Source organism: Ailuropoda melanoleuca, chromosome X (genome assembly GCF_002007445.2).
Source record: "Ailuropoda melanoleuca isolate Jingjing chromosome X, ASM200744v2, whole genome shotgun sequence".
NCBI lineage: Eukaryota > Metazoa > Chordata > Mammalia > Carnivora > Ursidae > Ailuropoda > Ailuropoda melanoleuca.
In genome coordinates, this window is record NC_048238.1 from 76,008,477 (window position 1) to 76,028,124 (window position 19,648).

Genomic DNA, 19,648 nt, shown 5'->3' on the forward strand with positions numbered 1-19,648 from the left:
ATATACTGTTGATAGCAGTGTAAATTGGTATAAGCCTCAGAGGAAGCAATTTGGCAATATGCTTCAAGAGTTCTTATGTTATACCTCCCCACCTAATAATTTCATTTTCTACTTCTAGGAATAGCCTAAGGAACTAATCAGATACACACACACACACACACACACACACACACACACACACAGAGAGAGAGAGAGAGAGAGATAAGAGTCGTCACTGTTCTAAAGAGAACAGAAAACCTAGAATGCATTTCAAATGCCCAAATGGAGATTTCTAAAATAATGATGCATCCATATGATCAAATGCTACCCAGTCCTCAAGCACAGCACTGCCGAAGAATATTTAAGGAAAGGAGAAAATGTTCAAGATATGCACAGTTTAATTGGCTTAAGAGGTAACTTAAAGAAAAATAGCAACTTCCTCAGATATACGCAGGCTACAAGCTGAAATGTTAACCCCTAGGTTGGAGAATCATCGGTGATTTTTAGTTTTAGCCTTATGTTTTTTCCTACACTTCCTAAAACTGCTGCAGTGACCATATTAGTTTCACCATTTAATAAATAAGTAGAAAATATAGCACCAGTCTTTCAGTTCATTCTAGTGTGTGTCTGTGTTTGTGTGTGTTGATAAGTGACAATGAATATGGCCCCTAAGGCATTTGATGCTACTCAAGGGACAATGGGATACTGTAAAAGGAGCCAAAAGTTGACTTCAACTGCACTACACAAAGATTAGACACTTCTGTTTCTAAACTAGTCTCAAAGTAAAAGAAACTTCTTTTGCTTGTGCATATAATCTAAAAGTGGGGTGCCTGGGTGGCTCAGTCAGTTAAGTGTCTGCCTTCAGCTCCGGTCATGATCCTGGGGTCCTGGGATGGAGCCCCGCATTGGGCTCCCTGCTCAGCGATGAGTCTGTGCCTCCCTCTCCCTCTGCCTGGTGCTCCCCCTGCTGCTCCCTCCCTCTCTCTCTGACAAATTTTAAAACTCTAAAAATAATCTATGAAGTAAAATACAACAAAGTTTCTTTTTTCTTGCTGTAACTACAATGTTACAGGTTTCCTAAAGTTAACTGTCCTTATGGTCCCCTATGCCAAAATGTGACTAAGAAAAATTGACTACTACTGGCAAGTGAATAGAGGATATCAAAAAGCCAGACAATCGTGAGAGGTTCCACACAGACTGAGATACAAATAAGTTCTTTAAAGCCCAGAGTTCCACTCACTTATCCTATTACAACAAACAGGAACTCAAATGTCAGATGATATCTGCATAAGATTTAATAGGCACCTTATACTCGCCAACTCTTCTGCCCCACAAGGAAAAGGATTTTCATCTGATCAGAATCAGTACCCTAGGGGGAATCAAGGCCTTCCCTCAGAAAAAGTATTACAAGCAAAACGCACCTAATGGGTATCATCTCTTTCACTTCCCACTCCGGGGATAAGAAGGATTTTGAAGGGAGAGCATTTCAGAAGTTAATTCTCCATCAATATCCACTTGTTTACAATCTCAACTGTGGGACCAACTACTCTGAACTTCGGAGTAGATCATCTTACCTAAGACTGTCTTGCTTCAGACATTCCAATCAACTGTGATATCACATTACAAATGCGTACTAGATTCAAAAAGGAGTAGGCAGGAAAGGCTGAATCATTTCTTTCCCTCAAAGTTTTCTTTTCAAAATGTTTTGGGTAACAGTAATGTATTTATTAAGTAATCTTACTTCCTGTTAAGGCCCCAGAAAGCTATGAGCTTTGTCCTGTAATAACCTCAAAAGGGCCTTGCGGCACAGAGTTCACAATACTAAAAATTATCCAAAGAATAGAGCTGATTGATATATGTACAATTCCACCACAATATACAATAATACATCTACTTGAAAATTAATGTTTTTACTCCAAAGTCAAGGGAAATTGATCTGTGGCTGCTGGTTAATTCAACTGGGTTGAGCCAGTGCTTCTGAAATTAAGCTCACAAATTTGATCCCTGTATGAACTGGTTAAAGTGATGGTGATCACACTTGCCAGTTTGCCAGGCTCCGTCCCCTGGTTTACCTGTTGATCCAGTGTAATTATTGTCACAGTCCCCCCCCCCTTTTTTGGCAAAACATCCCTAGTGATGACTCTAGTGATAACCCTAACCCTGTCCCACAAAAGAACAAGCCAACCTTCACTCCTGGACACAAATACTAACTCTTGATTGATTCCACTGTCATATGCAAATGGGCAAGTAAATGCAAATACCAGCTTTGTGCTATTAAACACACAAACACATACACAGACACAATTCTTTATTCCAAGTGTTTCAACAATGCAAAATTATGACCACCTTAGTTTACATACAACTGAACCTTTATAATCCAACTTCTAAAATCTAGATTAAAACCTTAATTAAGGGTCATCTGGGTGGCTCAGTAGGTTAAGCGTCAGACTCTTGGTTTTGGTTCATGTCATGATCTCATGGGTCGTGACATGGAACTCAGCGTTGGGCTCCGTGCTCAGTGGGGAGTCCACTTAAAGATTCTTTCCTTCTAACCCTTCCCCCACTCAAGCAACTCTCTCACTAAATAAAACCTTTAAAGAAAACTTTAATTGATAAATTCAAACTGAATTCAATTCCTCATCTTAAAAAACACATACATGTATTTTAAGTACATAAAAGGATAAATCAGATCCACTGTAAGAAAATATCGCCATTTATAGATCCTTAATTTATACAACTTTTAAAGGCTGTCATCCTATTTAAGAAGTTGTGTTTACCCAGGGATGCCAGGGTGGCTCAGTCAGCTAAGCATCAGACTCTTAATTTTGCCTCAGGTCATGATCTCAGGGTCATGAGATCGAGCCCAGCATCAGGCTCCATGCTCAGTGTGGAGTCTGCTTGAGGTTCTCTTCTCCCTCTTCCTCTGCCCCTCCCCCGCTTGCATGCACATGCTCTAACTAAATATATAAATAAATATTTTTTTAAAAAAAAAGAAGTTGTGTTTACCCTTTAACTAACTTAAAGGTCAGAGAGAAAGATACTGCCAAATTAACTTTAGCAATCAGGCAAAAATTCCAGCCTTGCAGGGAATACATATTACTCATTTTTTTTTTACAAAAAAAAAAATACAACTAACTGTAACTTCCCATCTATCATTTCCTGGAAAATATGGGTTAGCAACCTTAGAACTGCATATCGAATGAAGTATCTGATTTCCAATCAATGATAAAAGACCAAAGCAAACCAGAGAGCTTCTGGGCTACCCCAGATGTTGTAAGCTTAAGGAAATTTTCACATATTTATAAGCTCTAGCTCTTGCAATAGTCTGTGTCTAGTACAGCCTAACATTCAGTTTACTAAGAAAAACTGTATTTAACTTGGCCAATCTGAAGAAAAGACCACAGATTCACAGGATGAGGTCCTAGGCTTCATCAAAGGCTAAAGAAATAGACAATGAAACTCCGATATAACGCAGTGCCCTGCTGAGAGGCCGTCTACCCTGGTAGCTGGAGCCAAAATGCTCGAGCCAGAAGGCCTGGGTCCAGCTCTTGGCTGTGCCCCTTACTAAAGTTGGGTGACCTTGAGCAAGTTATTTAACCTCTTTACCTCATTTGCCACAACTCTAAAATGGAGGGAATACTGTTACTCCCTGTTAAGAGGACTTTTGTGAGACTTAAATCGAGCTGATCTCACGGCTCTAGCCATTAGAAACTTCTTTTAGTTTCTCAAAAGCACCAAGCTTAATCTCTCACCTCTGGGTCTAGCACATACTTTTCCTTCTGCCAAGAACATTCTCTTCTCCCTTTCCCTGGCTTCCTTTAGGTCTTAGTTAAAATGGCGCTTCTAAAGAGCCTTCCTTGACCTCCCCCCACCATTATGTCAGGTGCCTCTGCTGTTTGCCCTGTGGGCACCCATATAGCATAGCACTTACACTCGTTCAAGTTGCTGTTCCCTTGCTGGGTTGGTAAGCTCCTTCAAGGCAGGGGCCATGTCTGTCTTGATTCTCACTATAATCCCCAGAACCTAGCCCAGTACAGGGACACTGTGGGTGNGGGGCTCGATCCCATAACACTGGGATCACGCCCTGAGCCAAAGGCAGACGATTAACCGCTGTGCCACCCAGGCGCCCCTTACCAACAGTTTTTGAATGAACATGGAATGAATTAACCAGTCATACTAAGCAGAAAGGAAGCCAGAAAGTGATTTCCAAGTTAAATCTTTCACTCTGTGGTGGACGTGTATGCTTCTTCCAATCTGAGCTGTATAAAAGTGCTTCCCTCTCCTATAACTGAGAAGCTTGAAATTAAACATGACGCGTACCATATTCTGACAGAATACAAACTCAATGTCCTTTCTGGGTAGGAACCATGACTTCATAAGCAGAGCAAATAACAGTCTGTTCAGTGTGTTACTTATTATTTCAAGTCTCATGTTCCAAAGCCTTTATTTAAATAAGGATTATCACAGCAAAATTACATGGCTAGTGTATCTCCCTGAACATTATCAGCTGGGCTAAATGAAACCCCTAAGTGCCCTGGCACAGGTGGAGGGAAGAAAAGGAAGGCGGGATCATGAACGTGGAAGTGCATGAAAGAAAGGGGGGAAAATGAAAGTATTCGATATGCTGGAGGGTGGGAGAGCAACAACAGCCGCTCCTCTATAAGGTACCACTGGGTGGCACCAGTGTCCCTGGCTATCCCATACAGGTATGGAACCAGGAGACCAAGCCATCGGGCTATCTTGTAGAGAGCTTGGGTTGAACGTTCAGAAGTCTATTTTCCTTATACAGATGGACAGATACAATTCACTGGGGTGCAAGTTCTCTGCTTATGTCATCAACACAGGCATAGGTCTGAAGGATCCTGTTTATCAGCGACACCTGGAAGGGGAGTTTGTCAACATTTTTGCCTGACAAAATGTTGGTGTCAGCTCACCATTCTAAGTGCAGAGATACTGAGTAGAGTGAGAGGCCAGAGATTCTCAGTGGGATGAGAATGGCGGGGAAAGGGATCAGAATAATCTAGAAAGCTTTTTCAAACTATTAGGCTGACACAAACAAAATTGCCAATATAGTCAAAAACCTGTTACATGTCAGAAAACAGCAATTTCAAATGGTCAACCTAATACACGGGTATTTGGAATCAGTGGCTTAATGAGCCATTGTTACTGAGAACATAAAATCAGGTTTATGGGAGGGATGGGTGAGAACACATGCATAGTTTGGCCTCAAGATCATGAAGAATTAACTAAGCTCAGAAATGGAAACAACAAAATGTCTTAAGGGAAGGGGATAGATTAAACTATGTTTAAAACATCAGATGAGGGAAGACATACACACACAAAAATGCTAAATTAAGTGTAAAAAAAGCAAATTACAAAACGGTATACAAAACACATTTTGTGACTTGTCTTTTAGGGAAATCCAAATAGTTTTTTTGGGAGGGGGGAACAGATTTCTATTCTCTATAGAAAAAAATATGGAAGGATGTGTACTAAAAATATCAGTAGCTGGCTCTGAGTAGGGGGGATTACCCATACTTTGTCTTTTTATCTACACATGTTTTCTAAAATAAACATGTATAACAATTTTGGATCCTGGAACAGAAAAAAAAAAAAGACCAACAGAAAACCTCGAGAAGTCCAAATAAATTTTATTGTTTAGTTAAGAGTACTATGCTAATGTTACATAAAATGCTAACATTAAGGGGGAGCTGGGTAAAGATGTGCAGGACCTCTGAGCTACGTTTACAAATTTGCTGTAAATTAAAAATTACTCCAAAATGAAGCATTTATTTTTCAAAATAAGCCATCTATTAAGATCACATTTGAAAAATCTAGAAGAAGGAATCCATTTGGTTAAAAGATCTCTACATATAAATGAGAATACACCAAAATAAAACTTCTTTGACAGGAAGTTCCTTATGCCCTCTAGCATGACAACAGAAAGGTGTAAAGACTGTCATACAATATGGCCTCTCCTAAATATGAAAGTGATGTCACGCTATTGGGCACAGTCTCACTGAAGTAGGAAACAAATGGTTAAGTCTCTCTTTCCTTTGGTTTTATAATCATCATTACTGAAGACTCACCACCATACGAACATTTCTATTTGAGGAAAGGAGTTAAAAATAAGTACAGCCAGTAACGACCCATTTCCTTTGTAATATATATTTTTTAAAACCCAGTTTCCCAAATCCTGGGCCGTTACAGGTGCATGGACGTGAGTATGTTCAAAAAATATTCAATGAGCACACACTATGCCCTGTCGTTGTGGAACTTACTGTTCAAGAGATAATACTGTAAGTGGACTAACACAGAGAGCAGACATATAAGTAGAATAGGAATGGAAAGTCACCCATGAGGCAACCCTCAACCCTATAACAGCCCAACCAGATGAGTATATACTTTTTAAAAAGTTAATAATAATAGCTACCCTCTGGGATTATCCAGTCATACCTGTTACTGCTTTGGTCTTAGTTGGCTTGCCTAAAATGTACTTTTTAAAAACTTCCTTCAAATATTGGGGCAAGGAAACGTTTGCAAAGCCAAAGAATGAAAGTGAATTTCTGAAAAACAATAAAGGAAAGAAAGATGCAGAGCTGGAAAACACAAACCCAGAACTAAAATGTCACATCAATTGCACCTGCAGACCACTAGCCAGCCATTACAAAAAGTACGGCCATCGGGTTACACCACTACTCTGGCAAGCATAAAATTTGGAATAGGCTAGCTCCACTGTGGAACATATCCAACACAGGTTTTATCACTGGAGGTTTTGTTACTTAAGTATTTAAAATGCCTCAATATAAGACAATTTTGCACAGGATGAGACCCACAAAAAGAATTTCAAAAACAGATTTAAAGAGAAGCACCAGGGCACTAGAAACTCCCAAGCAGAGCAGGAGTCTTTCCCACCTCCGTGAAACACTGCTGTTTAAGGGAGGGGGAGTATGTACCATACAAAGGTCAGCCAAGAAACCTGCTACAATGTCAACAGCGTTGCTATTTCCTACTAGCAGATCTTGCCCGTGTATCCCTGAAGCACTGAACTTCTGCCGCTTCTGCAATGTAATTTGCCTAGAAGACACCCCTTTGCAATTATTTCTGCGAACATTTAGTCTAAAATATATCGCCCTTAAACTAGGTTACAACTCAACCCTCCTTGAAGCATCCGCAACCAATGTGAGCAGCAGTAAAAGGTAAGAAGGTGCTTTGCTTTTATAGGAATATGGGCCAATCGGCTGCTTACTCTTCCTCAAAAGCAAAACCAAGGTCAACCCAGAGGAAGGTTTGAAAGCCAAAGTTCTCTGTTACTATACATCTTCAGGTCTGATGATTATGTGACAGTGGCTTACTGGCCATATTTTTAAAGAATAAGAAAAGGTATTATCAAAACAGTTCCAACAGCTCCATCTTAGGGTTTCCAGGGCTGCTATTCCAGTGAGTAGAAGAGGAAGGCCCTGAGGTTCAGCACCTGGTGCCAAGCCCAGGCAACATCCTGATCTTTCAGCGGCAACGGGGCAGTGCCGGGAAAAGCAAGAGAAAAAAAAATTTTTTAAAGGTCTAGCAATAGCAGGACATGGCCCCAGACCTGGCCAAGTACCAAACTCAACACAAATTCCCAAAGTTTAGAAGATCATCCCACAGAACAATTTTATGCAACCAAAATAACTATGCCACTTTGAAACATCGCTGATTTTCTTTCACATGGAAGGTAGAGGTCAGCAGCAGAGGCACCAAATCTAAGAAGTGATTTTGCATCTTAAACAAATTCTGAGTCACTCTACCCAACGCAAAAGAAACTTTTTCTCATGATCTCATGGCAAAATGTTGTAACATCTAGAGGAGTATGGACAAAGAAAGTTACCATAGTGTTACATTAGTTAGGAAGGGTGCAAAATTACAGGATTCAACTCTAGGTTGAAAAACAGTTCTTTCAACCCAAATTAGCTGCTTCAGAAAGAGTTGCCTGCATATGGTGACAGATGGTAACTAGACATTGTGGTGATCATCTTGCCATGTATCCAAATGCCGAATCACTATGTGGTACACCTGAAACTAATAGAATATTGTGTGCCAACTACACTTTGATAGAAAAATAAAAATAACAAAATAAAGGATAGATCTTTGATTACCTATTCAATAAAAATTAGCTGCTTGGATCTCATTAAAGTCATTAAAGTAGCATGTGTTATGTAGCAATAATCCCACCAGTTTTAACTCAGTTTTGCAGATTTCCACTGGAGACCAGTATCACCAAATTAAACATGGCAGGGCTTCTCAATATATATACTCTTAGCTTAAGGAATCCCATAGGCTACAACTGGTTTTTTAAATATGTCTTTATAGCACAAACTGGAGTTGAGATTCCTGGTTTTCAAACCTTAAGATACACTCCGGGTGCAGATCATATATTCACACTGCCACCTCCTACTCCTTTGGTAATGCCCTAGAATAGCACCCACTTCCTCTTTCCTGCCCACTGTGCCTTAAAGCAACACATCCCTTCAATCAAAGGTGGGCAGGGAGGTGGTCCGTCTTCCTCAGTTGAGGACAACCAGAAACAAGATGGTACGCAAGCCCTTTCTCCCTATGAGGTTTAAAATAAAAAACAAAACCTGCCATCTTTAGAGCTAGGGGTTTTTTGAGAACAAGATCAGCTGTCTGAAAGTTGTGTTAGGGACAGCTCTTCCGTTTCACCAAACGTTTATCACTGCAACCACAGGCCAACCACGCCACACAAGCATTTCATGTAAGCAAAGAACAAGGACGTAGATGCAGGCTACCACAGAGATGAGACAGGGATCGGGGAGCCATCTGGGCACTGACACGTCTGACACGTCTTCCTCCCAAGGGCCAGGGTGCCACCTTGTACAACACCTATGCTTACAGCAGCTCCTGGGGGACCCTGCTGAGCTAGGATTCAAGACGGCTGGCAGGGCTGGTGCAAGTGTCGTTTTAAAACCACTGAATATTTTGTATGCCCGGGGTCAAGAATCATCCCTCATTCACTTCTACCCACATAGTCCCCAAAGAAATGCTGTGAAAGTGAGGTGGGGGGACTCCAATGCAGAACAGGAATAAAAAGGCGGCAGGGGGTTCATGAAGGTTTCCATTTTGTAGCTGTCTCTTCTAAAACTACTTTAAGGGATACCACTTGTAAAGAATAAATTCTTTGGGGGTCAGTTCCTAAGGAAAACTACAACCCTACAACCATTTTAACACTCCACAATCTCTTGGTGGTCAAGTGAATATTAAAATTAATGTAAATATGTATCTAAATTAAAAATCTGCTTCCATATAAAAATCCTGGCCTTTATACTTGACACTAAGAACAAAATCTAGGAATCCAAAAATTTCTGGGGGAAAATTTGAGTTGTACACCATCCTTATGAGTTCAATCATTTTGCTTAAAAATGTGTAATGTCACTGTATTTGAATGAATACGCTAATGCTTACATTTCTTTCTATTTGGGGGAAATAAACACCACATAGCTTCCCATCTGTGGGTTGCTATAATTCACCAAAAATGAGCCTGAACCCTGCGCCTTTTCTAGTTTCCTGGCTATGGAAACTACTTACTTCACAGAAATTCTAACCTGCTCCTTAAGGAACTGCCAGGGCACGGAGGGAATCCCAAATATTTTACCAAAGACTTTAAACCATCCTAGACCAACCTTGCAATTGACCAAATCCTGAAGGTTTCTATGGTTCCAGGTAGAAGAATGCCATTTTCCCTGGCCTGCTTTTCTCTTCTCTGCTCTATTTGCCTAAAACACATTCATCTGACAATTGTTTATAGCTAGTTCTGTCTAGTTCGACCCCTTGGTCAAGTTAGGATTTTTCAACTTCTCCAGATCTTCAGTGGTCATGTGGAACACAGCATCTTTTATTTGGAGTCACCCCACGAGATAGCAGTGCTAGTTCTGTCTTCTCTTTGGTTTTCAAAGCCACAACTGAATTTTAAGCTCATTCACCAAGTTCCTGTTTCCTGTCTGAGGGAAATGTTGAGCTTTCAGTTCATCTGAGAAGCAGAAGCGACAAACATATTCTGAGCATAGTGAATGATCCCCATCTCAACAGCAGCAGCTCTGCTCATTTTTCCAGATTGTCTTTGATGCCCCCTCACTTGGGTACCGCCAGGCGAGTGGTCCTTTGAAACCCTATCACTGCTTTTTTACCGTATTAAAATCCTTTAACCACATATTCAAGGCAATACACAGAATACCTAAAGAGAAACCAGGTATTTTACCATGCCTTCCACTGCATTCACTTCCCAACCACTAGAATCTACCAGTACTATTTTCAACACGTCCCTTAACAGTCGAATCTCACATGCCCCTCTCACTCATCAAGTGAGAAATACAGAACCTCTATCCTGACTCCTCTGTAACACCTGCTCCCTTGACAGCAACCATGAGAGAAAAATCCTCGTATTGCAAAATCAGTTCCCAGAAAAGCCAAGATGCACAGCTATGGAGAACAGGGACGCCGTTAAAACTGCCAGAGCAAAAACACGAGCAGCTACCATGGGTCTTCACATTCACACCATCGTCTGCAAGGTACACTCTTCATTTGGTACTCTATTGAATTCATCAAAAATGGTTAAAGTATCAAAAAGTATTCAGTGTAATATAAAGTAAGGTAAAGTTTCATGTCTAAGTTCACAGCATAAACCTGGAAGAGGCTATAATCAAATTTTAGTGGATGTGCTTAATAAATGCTTTTAGACAGGCTCACGGCCGATTCCATCGGAAGAGCATGTGACTCTGCCCCACACTGGGTGTAGAGACTACTTGAATAAACCTTTTTAAAAAATGCTTCTAGATGACATGAGAGAGCAGAATGCATACCTACTTGCCCAAATCAAACTTGATCCTCCAACACAGTTCTAATATTCAGTTTTATATACCACAGACGGAGATACCATAGACAAAGAATTCATGTTGCTACAGATAACCCAGATTTTCTTCACTTTTATAACTTGTAAAAGAATACAATTATGCCCACACCTTTACCAAAAATTAGAACAGTTGGTTTTTCTCTGAATCAAAGTAACTGTTCAGTTTTAAAATCCCTGTTAAAATCAAATTCCTTGGGGCGCCTGGGTGGCCCCCGTTGGTTAAGCACCTGACTCTCAATTTCAGCTCGGGTCATGATCTCAGGGTTGGGAGATGGGTTCCATGCTGGGCGCAGATCCTGCTTAAGAGTCTCTCTCTCTCCCCCTTTCCCTCTGTCCCTCACCCCTCTTTCTCCCTCTAAAAAAAAGAAAACCCGAAACAGATTGCTAACGACATTTTGATATATTGCACTCACACCTCATTTCTAGTAACTACAATTTAAAGAATACGCTCATAGTTAAATTCAAAACAGAACCGAACTGGTTCACCACTGAGAATTTTTATATTCTTGGTTATTTACTTGGTAACCATGACCTTTTTTTTTTTTTTGTAAGATTATAGTTTGCCTTAGAAACCAGTTACTTTAACTAGAACACTGTAGTTACATGGCAGTGTTTTTCCTTTCCCACCAAGAGGTCCTTTTCACTTATTCACAGTTACCAATCCTGAAAAATGCTCACAGTATAATGCCAAGTTGAAGGAAGTGAGTTACAAATCTGTATATACAGTAGGAACCCATTTTTTAGAAAGATACATGTTTGCACACATGCATATGTGTGCACAAACATATATACCCAAAAGTTGGCAACAGATCTCTCTGGGTATGGACTTACACTGCCTTTATACTTCTTTGTACTTATATTTTTAGTGTAGAAAATCTAAAAAACAGAAATAGTACTTAATAAAGGGAGAAATTACCAAAAAAGTCCCAGAGTGTTCACTAAACACAAGGCACTGCATTTCTAGCACGGTGTCATCGTATAACGCACAACACCGGGATCGGAGTCTAAGTAACCTCTAGGGTGTAAATATGTCAGACCACTCATCTGTATAATTACTGTCAAAATAGCAATCACAAATTTAGAAACTCACCATACAATTGTACAGGGTAAGAAATTAAAGTATCCATTATACTGCCTGCCTTTAACAACACTCCTTATCCCCCAGAGATAACTACTCACGGTATGTATCAGTCGGACCTTTCTGTGTTATCCACACACACACTAAGGGTCCACTGTTGTTTTTAGGTAAGTGGAATCATGGTATGTGGACAGTGCTGACTCCCTCCTTCTCCTCCCTCCTTTAACAGTGTACTTTGGAACTCCTACGTCAGTTTATATAGGTCTATCTGAGGGTTTCTTTCCTTTAATAGCCCTATGGTATTCCACAGAACAGCATGTAATTATTTAAATCATTCCACTACTGATGGACATTCAGGTTGCTCTAAAGGTTTCACTGTTATGACCAGTTTCACTGCAGTGAAATCTTATATGCATCTTCATACACATTGTAGATATTTCCCTAGTTTCCTCACAGTATTGCTGGAGCAAAACATACGTACATTTTAAAATGAAAGGATGTCGGAATTTTTTAGCAAGAAGCTATGCAATCTACACTCTCAGTGACAGTGTATGATAGCACCCATTTTTTTTGCTAAAAGTGGATATTATATTTAGTTTTGCCAATGTATTTGTAAAAAATGGTTTTCATTTCCCCAATTACTAGAGGGAACTTGAGCATCTTTTTTCTTATTCATCATTTTTATTTCTTTTTCTGGGAAATGCCAGTTCATAATTCTCTGCTGCATTCTCTAATGTGTGCCATTTTCTTATTGATTCGTAGAAGCTGTTTATATATCATGGATATTATGTAGAAGACTTTTTTAGTAAAAGGTGAAAGATTAATGCAATCTGAAAAGAAACCAGAGTATATAGAAGCCTTTCTATCTAATGTTATTTGGAACAATTGATTAGTTCATTGAAAGCGTCAATTAAAGTAAACAATCATAAAAAATATGCACATGACAAGCATTTCATTTTCTCTTCATTTCATCAGTAGTAAATGTACACACAGTCCTCAAACTTCTGAGAGAGAGCCAAGAGGCCAAGACCTTTTTCTTTAACTCCAGGCCCACTGACTGTGAAGAAATTTAAACTGAATTCTTAGAAAATGTATAACTTCAAAGAACTTAAAAGACACTACAATGCACTATGAGTGAAGAAAACTTTAGATTTTTATCCTTATTTTATACAAATCTTTTATTGTCTTACCCACGCCTAACTGGACAGTAGTCACTTGCCTTCATCAACTCTCCAAAACTGTATTTGTTTTGTTATACTGACTTAAATATAACTATCACCCAGCCTCAACAATTATTCACATGTGCTGAATTTTATTTTTTTTTACATGTCTACACACTCCGCACCTCCACCCCATCCCCCATGAAATTTGAAGCAAATCCCAGACATCATATCATTTCATCTGTAAATTTTTACAGGTTAAGTAACAAAAGCATCTGTTCTAACGGTGGGTCCTCAAGCACATGGCACACTGGAGGCCAGCCTAATAAGAGCAAGTGTTCAGTGCAGTGCATTTTACAAAGAAAACGAAGAGCATCATGTCATGTGGTGAGTCAGGCAGAAGTCAATTAAAACTTCTACTGCCTATGTAAACGGTATTTTCCCCTAGTCCTGTCACTTGCATTTTAACTCCGTTATGGTTGTCTTATGCTTTCCCAAAGTTTTTTGACTATATATCTAAATTTTTTAAATACATCCTTAATTTCTTTTTGTATATGACGGGAGGCAGGGATCCATTTCTTTCCTGATGTAGAGCCAGCTGTCCTAACTCAATTTCCATTTTCAACATCACCCATAGGGCATTTAAGAAAACTAAATGTCAACTTCGAATTGACAAAAGCAAACTGCGCAAACAAAAGAGTAAACCAACAGTCTAAGTTCTGGCTCATAATTAGCATCTCCGTAGGACATCACAAATGCGTAGACTTCTTTCTGAATCTCAGCCGTCGCCATACCTGCAAATCTCCATCACGCTGAGATAGCCCACACTTAACAAGAACAACAACAAAATCAACTTTTCCAACCCTCCGTCCATTCCTTAATGCTGCTCCTAGACCACAGGGCCTTGTAGACTTAGTAAAGAAAATAAATACACTCTTCTGAACCATAATTGCCCATGGAAATGTAACTGAAAGGTACTAAAAGTCAAGGTAAAGTTGTTAAATTTCCTTTATAACACAGGACCCGATAATGTATAAGGTTGCTTTATCTTTGGGTAAACGTTGCCTGTAACGGACCAGAGAATAAATAGGCTTTTGGGGCCATACATTCTCTGTTTTGACTCCGAAACTGTATTTTGAATGCAGCCAGACAATCTATAAATGAATGGATGTGGTTGTGTTCCAACAGGAGTTTCTTTACAAAAACAGGTGGTGGGCAGGATTTGGACCCCAGCAGTATTTTGCCAGCCCTTGCCTTACACCAATGATTGATCTTTACCAAATAGCAATCCACTACCCTAGCTGTACACTTCTTTGAGCAAATATGGTGACACTGAAAGGACAAGTAATTTCAATACCATCTTACAGAAGTGAATACTCTCAAAATTAATCACTAACATTTTCCTGTAAGTTCTTCTCATAAAGGGAGCACATCCATTGTTACAAATATAAAACTGTAAATCATCTTAAAGCTAATGCTTATTTTTAAAGAAAATGAAAATGAACACTAAGTAACTACTCTAAAAGGAAAATATACAGTCTAGATGTAAAAATTCAACAGTTTTTTATTCATCATTCTGGTAAAAAAAACACTGAGTATAAAAAGCCTAAATACAGAGTCAAGATTCATGATCTCACTACTTGAAACACAGAAGTAAACTTTAAATGAGAACACAAATTTGTTCTTTGGATCACTTACCAGAAACCTTGATTAAAAAAAAAAAACTATACAGTTTTGCCAAAAGAGTTTTAATTTAGAAAGTGAAACCAAAAATCTCCTTGGCACATCGTATCTACTTAATTTTAAAAATATTAATTTTAACACTTCACAGCCTGGTAAGGCAGAAATTATATTTTCAAGGCACAAAAGATGGCAGCCATTTTAATACAGCAGAGCATGGGTGAGTGTGTAGTCACACTCTAAGCCCTCAAAGGCCACTTTTCACAGAACACATTTGAGCTCCAGGATTGCTGAAATGAAAAAATGTTCCACTGCTTACAAAAATATTGAATATCATACAGAACACCAAGGAACACAATGAAATAACAAAGGCACATAAGACCCCTTGACACCAAAGGCACCCTCCCTAAAAGGAAAAACTGATAAACTGGACCTCATCGAAATTAAAGACTTTTGTTCTTTGAAACTCCCTGTGAAAAGGATGAAAAGACAAGCTACAGACTGGGAGAATATATTTGCAAACCAAGCCATGTACCCAACAAAGGAATAGTATTTAGAATATATAAGGAACTCTCAGAACTCGACAGTAAAAAAAAGAAAAAAGAAAGAAAAGAAAAGAAGGAAAAAATCTATCTAGAAAATGGACAAAATACATGAACGTACATTTCACCGAAGAGGATACAGAGATGGCAAATCAGCACATGAAAAGACGTTCAACATCATTAGCCACTGAGGAAATACAAATTAAAACTGTGACAAGATATGGTTAGACACCAGTCAGAATGGCTAAAACAGAAAACAGTAAGAACAGCAAATGCTGGCAAGGAGGAAGAGCCTTCGGGGCGCCTGGGTGGCACAGCGGTTGAGCGTCTGCCTTCGGCTCAGGGCGTGATCCCGGCGTTATGGGATCGCCCCACATCAGGCTCCTCCGCTATGAGCCTGCTTCTTCCTCTCCCACTTCATCTGCTTGTGTTCTCTCTCTCACTGGCTGTCTCTATCTCTGTCGNAAAAAAAAAAAAAAAAAAAAAAAAAAAAAAAAAAAAAAAAAGGAGGAAGAGCCTTCATACACTGCCGGTGGGAATGGAAAATGGTACAGCCACTCTGGAAAACAGTCTGGCAGTTCGTTTTAAAATGAAACACGTGACTACCTTAGCACCAGCACCTGCGCTCTTGGGCCTCTATCCCAGAGAAATGGAAATTTGTGTTCACACCAAAACCAGTACACGATCATTCATGGGAGCTTTATTTATAACTGGTTCAGAACAAAAACCAGGAAACAACCAGATGTCCTTCAGTCAGTGAATGGTGACACAAACTGGGGCACGTCCACACCATGGAATACGACACAGCAAAGGGGCAAGTCCACACCACGAAATACGACTCAGCAATGAAAAGGAACTAACGGGATACAAGATAGACTCCCAACACGAATCTCCAGGGAATTACCCTGAAAGGGGGGGTGGGAAGCCCATCTCAAAAAGTTACATACTGCATGATTCCATTTATACAGCATTCTTGAAATGATGAAATTATAGGCATGGAAAACAGATTAGTGGCTGCCAGGGATCAGCAAAGGAGGGAGATAGCTGTGGCTATAAAAGGGCAGCGCCAGGGATCCTCGTGGTGATGTAACTGTATCTGTACCCTGGAGGTGGTTACGTACATTTACCCATGTGATAACACTGCACAGAACTAAATACACACACACAAATGAGTCCATGCATAACTGGTGATCTCTGAATCAGGTGGATGAATTGTATCTATTTCAATTTCTTTCCTGTGCTATTATACTACAGCTATGCAGATATTACCACTGGGGATAATCAGATAAAGGGTATTGTTTCTTAGAACTGTATGAGAATCTTACAGCTACCACCAAAAGAACAGTTAAAAGGCAAAGAATGAAAAAGAGTATAGAACACCAGCCAGTGATAGGAGTGGAAAAATAAAGCTTTTATTTTTGCTACGGTCTCAGGAACTGAAAGTCAGGGAAGGGGGAGAAAAGGAATGCCAGGAAGAGAAGCTACAGGCTACAATTAACACAATCATCTCCTCCTCCCCTATGGAGCTTTGAGGTCCCCAAGAGTGTGTTTATGTCCCTGATTTGAATGCTGTTGTTGCTGTTAATAAAAATAAACTGTATATACATCTATCTCTTCACCACCCTCCCATAACCATCCCAGACTATAAAGTCGTAAAGATGGTTTTCTTAACCATCATATCCTGGTGGCCTGGCACAAAATAAGTGACAGCTGAAGGAACGAGATAAGTACAATGAGTGATAAATGAATGAATGAGATGCCAGCATATTCTTTAAAGTTCTTGGTCAATTACAGCTACAAGGCAGTAGGCAGCATGTACACATTCACTTTCAAACTTCTAAAAGCCATGAACATTTTTAAAAAAGTGTGGTATGCACACATTTCACTTGCAAGCAGAAGTTAACAATACCTGACTTTGGTAAAATGCTTCCCAATTCATAGACTTCCACATACGGTCTCCACTCATTTCATAAGGATGAATGAAGAATTATGCACACATACACTGGAACAAGGATATGCAGATCTTTGAGAAAAGCATTCTAGACAACTGGTAGAACTAAGAACTTATGGCACAGCATTATTGCAACTTAACGTCAAAATAATCACATATACAGATTCATTTTACATATACATGTATGTTTTTTCAGTAAAAGAACAAAGAATTCAAATTAGGGGGCTTATGGCTCACTCTGCCAATCATCACAGTGCTTTTACAGATGCAAAAATTAAGAGAGGCTAAGTGACTTGTTCAGGGTTATACAGTTAGCCAGAGCTGGATCCAGAGCCTCCCCAGAGCCCCAGTTCATTTCTCCTCTTATTGAATTGGGCAAGACTCTCCTTTCTCCTCCACCCATCCCGCACCTACCCGAAACACAAACAAAAATGTTCATCCAAATCACTTATTTTTTTAATAGGGTTTTCGGGGGGAAGCTTTTAATTGTTGTATTACACCTTCCCATGGATTTTTTGAAGTGTCAAATTACTTCCCGTATCAGAACAAAATAGTATACTTGCGCCATAGGATGAAGTACCAACGGTCTACTGTTTCATCCTCCACCTAAATGGTGGCCAGGGTGTTCATTCTAACAGGAGTCTTACATGTCTTACACCGCAGAGGCTCCAAATGAAACAGAGAGCTACTTTACAATTCAAGGAAGAGGCCTTATGCCATAAAAAGCTTGACTGATAGGGTCCTTGATGGTACTGTAATTGAATCGCCACTTGCACACAGTCTTATGTATCAAGAACAGTGACAACTATTAGAGGCAAAATCCAAGAAAAACTGAAGTGACAAGTAACTACAGGAAATGGGGCTTTAATTAGGTTAAATCTCCGTTATGCAGCAATATGGAACTAAGCATTAATTTAGAAGCCCTAGAACCAAAACACTAGCGGAACCTCATTTGTGCCCTATCCAACATCCTCATTTTTGCACATGAACTGAGGCGTCGATTTAGCCATTAACCAATAAAGCCGACTGTTTACTCTTTCAAAGGGATTCATTTTTCAAATGCCATTTTGCCCTTATTCTGCATCTCCCCGTCGTTTCTTGGAGGAGAGACTGATTATTTTGAAGGTGAGACACTAGAGCAAAATTCATTTCAAGAGGGTGGAAAAATGCCTTTGAAGGAGGAGATGCTGGAGTGCAGAGGAGAAATGACGTCCTATTTAAAATATGTAACCCCTTGATGGGGGTTAGGCAATGAATCATATTCTCCTCGATTTTTCTATGTGCTACAGACATCGGCCGCAATTCTTTCTGTAGGTTATTCAACTGAAAGGAAGAGGAAGTGAATAAAGCTAACGCTAAATATAAAGCATTCATGAGGACAGGGATGTAGATAGAACAGGAAAAAAGAGGAGCATGCTTCTGCTAGAATTCAGTCGTCTTCTAACATACCTGAAGATACGGAAGCTACAAGCATATCGGAAGGCAGGGCATCCCTCAAATCCAAAGGGCGGTTGCTGCCAGGGCCAGAGAGATCCCCTAGCCCTCGGAGCCAGATCGACCCGGAGGGGACAAGATGGTGTTGAGGACTAGGGTCACCCTAAAGGTCGTTTGGAGGTCTGGCAAGCACTTGAGACGCTCCTTCGGAAAGGGTAACGGCAAAGCACAGGAGCCCGGTCGGCAGGATGCTTCTGGCCCTCGAGGGGTGGGAGGCAGTGGGCGGCAGAAGAGAGGCAGGCCGGGCTCCCGAGGACCCCGGACTTCAGCGGAGAAGATGCAGAGACCCCAGGAACCTTCCCGACCCCGGGGGAACAGCGGGGGGGAGGGGGCGGGGGCAGGCAGGCGGGTAGCTCGGCCGGGCTCCAGAAGAAGCCGAGCCCACTCCGGGAACCGGGACGCCCCCTCCACCTCCGCGGGGCTCAGGTGTGGGACCGCGGGGCCGCCGGAGCTCGGGCGCCGACGCCGACGGGGGTCAGCAGCTGGGGCTACTCACCCGAGACGCGGCCCACGCTGTCTTCGCAGCCGGCCGGCGCCTGGCACTCGGGGAGCCCGCGGAAGAGCCGCGTGCCCGCTAGCGCTGGGGCGAGGAGGGGCTCGCCGCGGAGGCCGGAGAAAAAGCCGCAGCGGCGCGCGCGCACCCGGACGGCCGGCGGAGGCGGGACGAGGCGCGGCGCGGTGCGAGCCCGGAAAAGACGCGCCCGGAGGGGCGGGCGGAGCGGGGGCGCGCGGTGGTGTGGCTGAGCCGGCCGAATCGCGGGCGGCCGACGTCTCGGCCCACCCACGCCCCCGCCTCCGTTCGCCCCGGACGTCAGCCGCGGAGGCGGGGCCCAGCCGGCATCCCGAGGCTAGGGAGGGGCG

At 41.2% G+C, this 19,648-nt stretch overlaps 1 protein-coding gene across 5 annotated transcripts in view; it reads right to left on the bottom strand.

Annotated features, from left to right (window-relative positions):
* The window catches only part of ACSL4 (acyl-CoA synthetase long chain family member 4), a 75,044-nt gene extending 55,629 nt beyond the window's left edge, over positions 1-19,415 (bottom strand). For 3 of the 5 annotated variants that reach the window (XM_034649945.1, XM_034649944.1, XM_034649943.1), the window contains exon 1: positions 19,284-19,415. The gene's annotated coding sequence lies outside the window, so the exon portion shown is untranslated. The remainder of the gene's footprint in view (positions 1-19,283) is intronic. The other 2 variants (XM_034649948.1, XM_034649947.1) reach the window with 2 other exon arrangements.
* Between the last annotated feature and the right edge of the window lie 233 nt (positions 19,416-19,648).